Source organism: Oncorhynchus keta, chromosome 28 (assembly GCF_023373465.1).
Source record: "Oncorhynchus keta strain PuntledgeMale-10-30-2019 chromosome 28, Oket_V2, whole genome shotgun sequence".
Lineage (NCBI taxonomy): Eukaryota > Metazoa > Chordata > Actinopteri > Salmoniformes > Salmonidae > Oncorhynchus > Oncorhynchus keta.
In genome coordinates, this window is record NC_068448.1 from 42763313 (window position 1) to 42775710 (window position 12398).

The window sequence follows — 12398 nt, forward strand, 5'->3', positions numbered from 1 at the left end:
TACTTGAAAATAGTTGTGCAGCGACACTCCCCATCCAACCTGAGAGGTTGAGAGGATCTGCAGAAAATAATAGGAGAAACTCCCCAAATACAGGTGTGCCAAGCTTGTAGTGTCATACCCAAGATCGCTGGCAAAGGTGCTTCAATAAACTACAGAGTAAAGGGTCTGAATACTTACAGTACCAGTCAAAAGTTTGGACACACCTACTCATTCAAGGGTTTTTCTTTATTTTTACTATTGTCTACATTGTAGAATAATAGTGAAGACATCAAAAGGAAATGAACATGAAATAACACATGGGATCATTTAGTAACTAAAAAAATATATATATTTTACATTCTTCAAAGTAGCCACCCTTTGTCTTGATGACAGCTTTGCACACTCTTGGCATTCTCTCATCCAGTTTCACCTGGAATGCTTTTCCAACAGTCTTGAAGGAGTTCCAACATATGCTATGCACTTGTTGGCTGCTTTTCCTTCACTCTGAGGTCCAAACCATTTCAACTGGGTTGAGGTCAGGGGATTGTGGAGGCTAGGTCATCTGATGCAGCACTCCATCACTCCTTATTGGTCGAATAGTCCTTACACAGCCTGGAGGTGTGTTTGGTCTTTGTCCTGTTGAAAAACATATGATAGTCTCACTAAGTGCAAACCAGATGGGATGGCGTATCGCTGCAGAATGCTGTGATAACCATGCTGGTTAAGTGTGCCTTGAATTCTAAATAAATCACAGAAAGTGTCACCAGAAGTGTCACCAGCAACAACAAAAAAACACACCTCCTCCTCCATGCTTCATGGTGGGGACCACACATGCGGAGATCATCCGTTCCGACTCTGTGTCTTACAAAGACACAGAGGTTGGAACCAAAAATCTAATTTGGACTCATCAGACCAAAAGACAGATTTCTACCGATCTAATGTATATTGCTCTGGTTTCTTGGCTCAAACAAGTCTCTTCTTGTCATTGGTGCCCTTTAGTAGTGGTTTCTTTGCAGCAATTTGACCTTGAAAGCCTGATTTCATGCAGTCTCTTCTGAACAGTTGATGTTGTGATGTATCTGTTACTTGAACTCTGTGAAGCATTTATTTGGGCTGCAGTCAGAGGCTGGTAACTAATGAAATTATCCTCTACAGCAGAGGTAACTCTGGGTCTTCCTTTCATGTGGCGGTTCTCGTGAGAGCTAATTTCTTCATAGTTCTTGATGGTTTTTGAGACTGACTTGAAGGAACTTTTCACTTGACTTAGCTTCATGTAATGATGGACTCGTTTCTCTTTGATTATTTGAGTTGTTCTTGCCATAATATGGACTTGGTCTTTTACCAAATAAGGCTATCCTCTGTATATCCACTACCTTGTCACAACACAACTGAAACGCATTATGAAGGAAATAAATTCCACAAATTAACTTTAAAGAAGGCACACCTGTTAATCGACATGCTTTCCAGGTGAAGCTGGTTGAGAGAATGCCAAGAGTGTGCAAATCTGTCATCAAGGCAATGGGTGGCTACGTTGAAGAATATTTTGATTTGTTTAAAACTTTTTTGGTTACTACATGATTCCATATGTGTTATTTCATATATTTGATACTGTCACTATTATTCTACAATGTAGAAAATCGTTAAAGAAATAAATAAAATGGAATATAGGTGTCTCCAAACTTTTGACTGGTACTGCATGTAAATGTCATATTTCAGTGTTTTATTTTTATTAAGTTTGCTACAATTTCTAAAACCTGTTTTTGCTTTATCGTTATGGGGTATTCATGAGGGGGGGGAAATCTATTTTATTTGTTTTAGAATAAGGCTATATAACGTAACAAAATGTGAAAAAAAGTATACTTTCCGAATATACTATAGCTAGATAGCTTACAATGCCTCTTCACTAGTTTTTCTGGACTTTGGTGAATTCTGGACAGGGCTTACTTGTTCCTTCATGCATTCAAATCAGTGTTCATCTTTGCATTATTTTAAAAATATGTATTCTTGTCTTATTCATTTTGACTAAAATATCATTGTCTTAGTTGCATTTTTGTCATTTGAATAATGATTTGGTCTATTCAATGTCAGAATGAGAAACAGTGGGCCATTTATGTCAACTAAATGCCCTTTCATTTTAGTCACATCACATTTGTATTGCCTCATTAACCTATAGTAAACATAAATCACTGTCTTCCATGTGCACAAACATACATAGACTTGTCCTACCAACATATTATTCTGCATAACATTCAATTCTCTTGCCAACAGTAGAAATATGACAAACATAGACTACCGGTCAAAAGTTTTAGAACACCTACTCATTCAAGGGTTTTCTTTGATTTTTACTATTTTCCACATACATAGAATAGTAGTGAAGACATCAAAACTATGAAATAACACATATGGAATCATGTAACCAAAAAAGTGTTCAACAAATCAAAATATATTTTATATTTCAGATTCTTCAAATAGCATCCCTTTACCTTGATGACAGCTTTGGACACTCTTGGCAAGGGCCGTGGTATGCTTTATGAATGTAAAATGTGGCCCACAAATGCGTGATAGAAAGAAAAAAAGTGAGTGCTGGTATTATGGGCAATATCTTTTGAACGGTAATGCCTAGAATCAAGTTGTTTTCTCTGAGGAAAAGAGGGAAACGTGGCTAGTACGTTAATTACAGAACCTGTCTATGAAATGCAGTGGGAAAAGTGTGAGGGTTGAGTGAGACTACAAATTCAAAAGCGTTCCTATACTCAAGGGAGAGAAAAACATAGCTAGACTGTTGTTTTACTATTAAACTTAATGCTGCTGCTGTTGTTTTTTATTTAGTTAAGCAGCTTGTGTTAACCAGGCAAAGGGTATCTAACTAGAAGACTGGGGTGACTGGTTAGTTACGTTGAATATGTGTATGATTGGAGGCGGAGCGGAGCCGATCAGCCTGTCTGACCACCCACACTCATCGCTTGCTCCCCCGCAGCTCACAAGCTGATGTAGGCTAGGCTGGTCCTTCACACTGCTTAACAGAACTGCGCTGTGATTCTGTGCTGCCAATTTTAATTGTGCTTATCACTCAAAGCTCTCAATTTCTCCAAAAACTCTTGTCCAGTCCATTTAGTAGTGAGATTTTAGTCACAGATAATTCAATTTTGTATCGTTTTAGTCAACTGAACTATTTGTTTCTGGGTCTATTTAGTCAGTTATAGTCTCGTCAATTGCCATTGAAAATAGGTGTGTGATTAATATGAGTCACTATTATTGTTGACGAAGTGAACACTGACTCAAATTGTAAGGGAGAAGCGAGAAGGATCGGAGGACCAAAACGCAGCGTGGTAAGTGTCCATAATGTTTACTTTAAAACAAACTGAACACTACGAAATACAAAACAATAAACGTGAAAATGAACGAAACAGTCCCGTGTGGCGACAAACACTGACACGGAAGACAAACACCCACAACCCAAAAGTGAAACCCAGGCTACCTAAGTATGATTCTCAATCAGGGACTATTCTGCCCTTGAGTTGCGTTCCCATGCAAAACTAGACAGATAGCTAACAACTAAGTCTTCAATAAAACTCCCAAGGCGTGACTTTTCTTGAATTAATATATTGAAACCGTTTATGTTGTGAAACTGCAAAATACAGAAAATATACTTTAGTATTCAATTCACACCGACATGCTGTACATTAAACATTTGAAGTTGCATAAATACAAAGCACGCGCTAAGGTACCATGCATCTGGCATGATGCCAATCCATATAGCTAATTGTTACTCATATGGTAATTGGCTCCTTTTATTACTCTAATAATGTACAACCATCTATGTAGAATAACAAAGCATATTACACTAGAAACAGTAAAAAAACCACAGTATTGTATATCTTACAATTCGTTTGCATGACGCACGAGCAAAGTAATACAGCTAACGACATACATTAAAGGCATTGCAATTTGTGAGTAAATGCAACCAACATTGATATGTAAGCAACTCTATCAATAACAAGATTATCATCATTAGCTAAATGCTTGAATCGAACTTACAAACAAATATTTTCCAAGGCTGAAGCGTGACAAGAAATAACCACATTGAAAGACCTGCACCGTAGCGTTGTTTGTAGCTGCTTCTATGCGTGCAGAACAAATTCTGTACTTCCTGTTTGCGTAGTCTTTCTAAGTACCAGAAATCTCCACTAGGTGGCAAATAACACCATTGAACACAATGAAAATCCAATTTAACCATTGTAATAAAATAATCTGTTACCTTCTAACAGGATGGCAGCACAGAGACAACAATTGACAGCTGCCTTCTCTTTGAGAACCATACTAGGCCGAACTCAAAAACCAACATAGAAAAACCAACATAGACTGCCCACCCAACTCACGCCCTGACCATACTAAAACAAAGATTTAATAACAGAACTAAGGTCAGAACGTGACACAAATAAGGATAAGGAAATATTGATTAGACTATAAGATGTGACAATGATATTAGCTTAGTTACGTTTTCAAGAGGGTGCAAGTGGGATATGATTTTAGAATGCAGGTAGATATCTTTAAGCTCTCACTCTGTTTAGACTCGCCACTTTGTGGACCACCGCAATGTGAAGCTACTGACTGGAGCAGGTGGGAAAGGGGCCTGCACCTTCCATAGTGAGCCCTGGAAAGAGTGGGGTGGACCGGACGGAGGGAATGGAGGAGATGGTGGGAACATCATCAAAAGTGGGTGAGAGACACTGTCACTCTCAGCAGTGTTGCATTTTCTCAAACCGACCTGGTTTATAATCTGGTTAAAAAAGTATTGATCTTCTGAGAAGCTTTCGTTCACCTCTTCAGATCATTGTTGTTGAGAAAGGTTTCGGATGCTTACATCAAGTCCTATTTCCATCTATCTGTCACTTGCGTGACTCCAGACGAACGACAGGTGAAATCCCTGGCGCAGGTCACCCCCGTTTACAAAGGAGGTGATGGCGACTCAGGAGGCTGTAAGAACTGCAACGGACGCAACGCCAGCACAATCTACATCGCTGTGATTTGGTGCCCATGGCTACGGCCGGGGTGTTGCTTTGAAATAGGGGCTCTTGTATGAACGTAGATTTGAATGACTTTCATTTTGCGATGTAATTACTAAGTAAATACCGAAATGCTGACTGTATAATAAAGTGAAGGCCAAACTGAATGTTGTGTGTGGTGTTTTGGAACCATGCCGGTGCCAGTGGGCACGGTGGTGAGGGAGCGGGGGAGACTATGGCAGACCTCTCCCAGCATAGCCAGGAGTATGTGGCTGTGTTTGGAGTGGCTGGGGGGGGAAAGAGGAACCGCGCTTCCTGTCCAATGAGAACCGTGCCCCAATGACGGCCACTCCGGAAGAGAGAGGCCAGGAGAGTTGTCCTCCAGCTGGAGCTGCGTACCATCAAATCAAATGGATTTATATAGTCCTTCGTACATCAGCTGATATCTCAAAGTGCTGTACAGAAACCCAGCCTAAAACCCCAAACAGCAAGCAATGCAGGTGTCGAAGCACGGTGGCTAGGAAAAACTCCCTAGAAAGGCCAAAACCTAGGAAGAAACCTAGAGAGGAACCAGGCTATGTGGGGTGGCCAGTCCTCTTCTGGCTGTGCCGGGTGGAGATTATAACAGAACATGGCCAAGGTGTTCAAATGTTCATAAATGACCAGCATGGTCGAATAATAATAAGGCCGAACAATTGAAACTGGAGCAGCAGCATGGCCAGGTGGACTGGGGACAGCAAGGAGTCATCATGTCAGGTAGTCCTGGGGCATGGTCCTAGGGCTCAGGTCCTCCGAGAGAGAGAAAGAAGGAGAGAATTAGAGAACGCACACTTAGATTCACACAGGACACCGAATAGGACAGGAGAAGTACTCCAGATATAACAAACTGACCCTAGCCCACCGACACATAAACTACTGCATCATAAATACTGGAGGCTGAGACAGGAGGGGTCAGGAGACACTGTGGCCCCATCCGAGGACACCCCCGTACAGGGCCAAACAGGAAGGATATAACCCCACCCACTTTGCCAAAGCACAGCCCCCACACCACCATGGCTGGACTGGTGAGACATGGGAGTGGGGCTCACTCTCCTCTGACTAGGTCTATGTTATTATAATGTGGGCTGGTTACAATAGTATTGTGGACGTATAAATGGGATGTTACTTGATCCCACAAAAATGTATAACATTTTCTTCGATTTACAGGTTGGTGTGTGTTTTTCCACTTCAGGTTGGGTTTCCTAATGCAGGGAAGTCTTCTCTTCTATGGACCATCTCCCAATGCCAGGCCTGCTGTGGCTGCCTACTCCTTCACAACCCTCAACCCCCATGTGGGAATTGTTAAGTACAGGGACCATGAGCAAGTGGCAGGTAATGGAGTTTGTCTTACTGTTGTATATTATGTTGGGCACAAAGGTTGATCATGCAGTTTACCACCCCTCCCTTTCCCAATATCTGGTGGCTGACATCCCTGGTATCATACATGGGGTCCATCTGAACCAAGGCCTGGGGATCTTCTTCCTGCGCCACGTTGAGCGCTGTCGCTTCCTGCGCCACGTTGATCGCTGTCGCTTCCTGCTCTTTGTCCTGCACCTGTCCTCCCCAGAACCCTGGACCCAGCTCCAGCACCTGCGTTTTGAGCTGGACCAGTACGAGCCGGACTCTCCCACTCGCCCCACGTTATCATGGCCAACAAAATGGACCTGCCTGGGGCTCGGGGGAAAATGGACGCCCTCAGGGGCCACATGGCCCAAAGGGTGATCCCTGTGTCAGCCCTCACAGGCCAGAACACAGAGGAGCTGATAATCCACCTCAGGGAGCTGTATGATGTCTACCTGCAGACCCAGGGACAGGGCAGTGGGGAGGAAAAGCCCACCAGGTTGTAGGTCTGCCAGGGAAATGGAGTGAAAGACGTCCATGCCTTTTCCTTTTCCTCACTGTTTAGCACCTACCAAATGTAGTTTGTTCATATTATAGGACTAAAATATTTATACAACTGTGAAATATGGTATTTATTTATGATTGAATGTGTTTAATTACACTTGATTCTGCATTGTTTTATTTACACAATGTACTCTACTCATACTCATCACAACTGTACAGGGGTCAGTGCTGATGTCATCAGATAGTTACTGTGATGTCATATTTACTTGTTCAGGGTTTTCCCTTATAATATCAACATCACACATTTAACCTTTAGGATGTCTAGAAACTCTAATCAAAAATGCAAGTTAAACACTGGACAAGTCTTAAGTGGAATCCTTGGGACGTCTAACTCTGACGTGTCCCCGTTGAAGATGACATTTAAAACATTTAAGTTAAGGGTAGGGTAAGGTCGTCCCAAGGATTCCACTTAGCATCTGCCGTTAGACATTTGGTCTCGGCTATCAACTTCTATTTTAACAACATTTTCAGAGCCGGAATCTCAGGAATTCTCAGTGACACGTCTGTCACCCTCGCAAAAGGATTTTTCTATGTATTTCTCGGTGAAAAAAACAACAGTGTGTTTGAGCTGACTTTTGACCTCTGTGCCCGGGGTCACACCATGGGTCACACACACTAGCGGATGTTTACTGTGTGTTGCTGCTGACTGGACTTCCAGAGGGCAGTGAGAGCGAGCAGGGTCAGGTCAGGCAGTTAGATGAGCAGTCAGGGCTGGCACACCATAGCTGCGTTTCATTGCACAAAACGTTTTCCTTCCCTCTGTCCTCATTTACTCCCCTCCACCGATCGAATAGAACTGGGCAGATGAAAGCAATATGACAGAAACTCAACCTGGTCTTAGAGCATTTCGTATTATTATGTATGTAAACCCGAGACACTCCACGAAGTATGATACAGTATGTTACGCTTCATATGGTATGTAGTAATTTGTGGATGTCCTTGACCCATTTCGTATTAAATGTTACGAATTACAATTCATATTATACAGTAGGGCAAAAAAGTATTTAGGCAGCTACCAATTGTGCAAGTTCTCCCACTTAAAAAGATGAGAGGCCTGTAATTTTCATCATAGGTACACTTCAACTATGACAGACAAAATGAGAAGAAAAAAAATCCAGAAAATCACATTGTAGGATTTTTAATGAATTTATTTGCAAATTATGGTGGAAAATAAGTATTTGGTCAATAACAAAAGTTTATCTCAATACTTTGTTATATACCTTTTGTTGGCAATGACAGAGGTCAAACGTTTTCTGTAAGTCTTCACAAGGTTTTCACACACTGTTGCTGGTATTTTGGCCCATTCCTCCATGCAGATCTCCTCTAAAGCAGTGATGTTTTGGGGCTGTTGCTGGGCAACACAGACTTTAGACTCCCTCCAAAGATTTTCTATGGGGTTGAGATCTGGAGACTGGCTAGGCCACTCCAGGACCTTGAAATGCTTCTTACGAAGCCACTCCTTCGTTGCCCGGGCGGTGTGTTTGGGATCATTGTCATGCTGAAAGACCAAGCCACGTTTCATCTTCAATGCCCTTGCTGATGGAAGGAGGTTTTCACTCAAAATCTCACGATACATGGCCCCATTCATTCTTTCCTTTACACAGATCAGTCGTCCTGGTCCCTTTGCAGAAAAACAACCCCAAAGCATGATGTTTCCACCCACATGCTTCACAGTAGGTATGGTGTTCTTTGGATGCAACTCAGCATTCTTTGTCCTCCAAACACGAGTTGAGTTTTTACCAAAAAGTTATATTTTGGGTTCATCTGACCATATGACATTCTCCCAATCTTCTTCTGGGTCATCCAAATGCTCTCTAGCAAACTTCAGACGTGCCTGGACATGTACTGGCTTAAGCAGGTGGACACATCTGGCACTGCAGGATTTGAGTCCCTAGCGGCGTAGTGTGTTACTGATGGTAGACTTTGTTACTTTGGTCCCAGCTCTCTGCAGGTCATTCACTAGGTCCCCCCGTGTGCTTCTGGGATTTTTGCTCATCCGTTCTTGTGATCATTTTGATCCCACGGGGTGAGATCTTGCGTGGAGCCCATGATCGAGGGAGATTATCAGTGATCTTGTATGTCTTCCATTTCCTAATAATTGCTCCCACAGTTGATTTCTTCAAACCAAGCTGCTTACCTATTGCAGATTCAGTCTTCCCAGCCTGGTGCAGGTCTAAAATGTTCTTTCTGGTGTCCTTTGACAGCTCTTTGGTCTTGGCCATAGTGGAGTTTGGAGTGTGACTGTTTGAGGTTGTGGACAGGTATCTTTTATACTGATAACAAGTTCAAACAGGTGCCATTAATACAGGTAATGAGTGGAGGACAGAGGAGCCTCTTAAAGAAGAAGTTACAGGTCTGCGAAAGCCAGAAATCTTGCTTGTTTGTAGGTGACCAAATACTTATTTTCCGCCATAATTTGCAAATAAATTCATTAAAAATCCTACAATGTGATTTTCTGGATTTTTTTCTTCTAATTTTGCCTGTCATAGTTGATGAAAATTACAGGCCTCTCTCGTCTTTTTAAGTGGGAAAACTTGCACAATCTTTGGCAGACTAAATACCTTTTTGCCCCACTGTATCTTACGAATTTGCAAAACGTACAATTTGGTACAAATTGGCGAAAGGTATGGTATGTTAAGGAATCCTATGGAGGTGGCTAACATTTGTGAAGCTATGGTTAAGTTGAGGTGTTAGGTTAAGGGTTAAGGGAAGGTTTAGCTAAAATGGTTAGGGGAATGATTAGCTGACATGCTAAATAGTTGCAAAGTAGTTAAAAAGTAGTTAGTAGTTGAACAGTTGCTAATTAGCTTAAATGCTAAAGTTGTCTGATGAGATTCCAACTCACAACCTATGGGTTTCTAACCACCCTAGTTTTTTTTTGTTGCATTAAGTAACCATCTGTCTTATTATGTTGTGGATAGGATTGGGTCCAGTTCGGGACAAAAACAAAACAACACCCAATCTAAACCAGAGTGGGTGTGCAAGCAGGTTTGGAGGAAAAATCTTGGTGTTAACAGTGCAGGAGTGGAGGTCAATTGAAGAAGTTTATTTCCCCCCAGGTCTTTCTATGGGACCTTTCGCTTCGTTCTACCTCACAAAGAAACACTATCATCAGTCTACACTCAGCCAATCGGAGTCAAATACAAAATGGACAAGGCCAATTAATCAGTAAGGGAGGGGGGCTAACAGCAGCTAAAGGAAAACAAGGTTTACAGGAGACTCACCAACCGATTGAATAAAGTGACAGTAGACCTAATCAGCCAGTCGGACGAAGAACATTGAAATATACATTAGCCAATGAGAGTTACACTGAGACAATAACTGGATCGAATTTAGACTCGCCATTCACAATAATGCCAGAGTGTGGAATATGCCGGAACACTGGCAGTGCATCCTGGGTATAGGATGAACCTGGCTTAATTCATTAATCAAATATTGAGAGATGGCGGAGAAAAGAGAGAACATTGGGAGAGAGAGCCGCTGGGCAGTGCCAAGCTTTTATCCTTGGGACAAATGAGAAATGGAATGTCAACGTTAACTGCTTCTGAATGATGTTATGTGTGTGAATGAGTTGAACACTGGTGTAGTGCAGCATGTTGAGCCTGGCCACTGTTACTGCTGTCTTTAAAGGATGACCCACATCACCTGCCCTCAGGGCGCTGTTATTGTCTAGATGCTGCGGCTATATCAAAACGGAGTGGACCATTACAGCTCTGTGCCTTCGTATCTGACTGTATATACACATAAGATACATTTTGACAGGATACATTTCAAATGGGATTCAAACTGAATTTTAAGTTGTGTAAAGCTACACTCTTTTGGGAAGTCATGATTAGCTCATCTGGCTTCACCCAAAATAACATCATAATGAACTATCCTCTCTCACGATGATGTCATATTCCATGTCATACTCATAGATTTTCTCTCTGTGTTTTGTAGTAATCTGTTCAAATTATGTCATAATTATGTATGTTCTCTCAGAGTGATGTCATAATAGGCCTGGGTTGCCATGACGTGCGTGTGGCGGAGAGGTCAGCTGATCTCTTCCTGGAAGGATTGGCTCCTTGGCTGCTTTTCACTGGTTACTTAGGCAACCAGACTGCAGGTCAGCAAGACACTGGGCATCTTTCCCGCTATTTCTGTCTTTCTCTGTCCCTCTTTCTGCCCATGCAAGAAAACACACACACACACACACACACACACACACACACACACACACACACACACACACACACACACACACACACACACACACACACACACACACACACACACACACACACACACACACACACACACACACACACACACATGCATCAACGCACACATACCGTGTTTGTATGTTACTATCCAATGTCTCTAGTGTGTGTGTTGTGTGTTCCAGGTGTGTGGACGAGGCCAGAGGCTGACGTGTTCTTGGATGCTGCTCTGAGGATGGGAGTGCCCAGGGGGAACATACAGCTGGAGACAGAGGCCACCAACACTGGAGAGAACATCCGCTTCTCCTACAGGCTGCTTAAGGAGAATAACATCCCAGGTGAGACTCTCCTCATTACAGACACACTGATGGAACAAAAAAAAAACACTTTTACATGAAAGGCATCTGTTATTGGTGTGGCATTATTCTACAACTAAGGTGTAGAGGAGCACAACTGAATCACTGAAACACATTTTAGCCAAGCCGGGATTGTGTTGTTATGCTTATACAGAAGGCCTATGTGTATTTTTGTCATTTACCCATTAGTGATTGTGTTTGTCATGGGTCTATCCCAGCCCACAGGGTGATCCTGGTCCAGCGGCCCTTTACGGAGCGCAGGGTTTTCGCTACCTTCCTGCGCCAGTGGCATGACCAGGAGGAACACACGCATGCCATCGTCAGTCTCCTCCCAGATGGGACTCTCTGCCTACCCCCACCCCACTGTGGGCACTGCCACAGACCTCATCACGTGCATGCTAGGTACTCTGTCCACAATATCAAGACTTGTGTGTTTTCGATAGAACTTTAGACCATGTAAGATAGTGTATGAATGCATTCAGAATCAAATATTCTCAAAAGTCAGTATTTTTCCATTGCCAACCATTTCACTTAATGCAGTGTAGGAATAACAGACATGAGTATGATGTGTGAGGTTTACACTTTGTGCTTGTGTATTCCAGAGGTTCTAGAGAGGATCCGTGACAACCCACAGAAAGGCTTCCAGTTGGAACAGGAGATCACACCCAGGACTCTCTCTGCCTACCAATGGCTCCTGCACGCTGGCTTCATTCCCAAGTGAATGCACAACACACACGCCCGCGCATGAACGCCTGCACTCACTTCCACGCACTCACACTTGTCCCTACGTTTTGCTATGTTGATGCTGCTGATAAGTCGGGATGGTTGGGAATTGAACATTAAATCACAGTGAACGTATATTTTGGAAAGACGTTTGTTTCATTGAAACCGTGACTTGAGATGCATGAAAATAT

At 42.6% G+C, this 12398-nt stretch overlaps 1 pseudogene; it reads left to right on the forward strand.

Moving 5' to 3' along the window:
- Nucleotides 1-2556: 2556 nt before the first annotated feature.
- Nucleotides 2557-12308, forward strand: LOC118361385 (uncharacterized protein SCO4629-like; annotated as a pseudogene).
- Nucleotides 12309-12398: the final 90 nt, after the last annotated feature.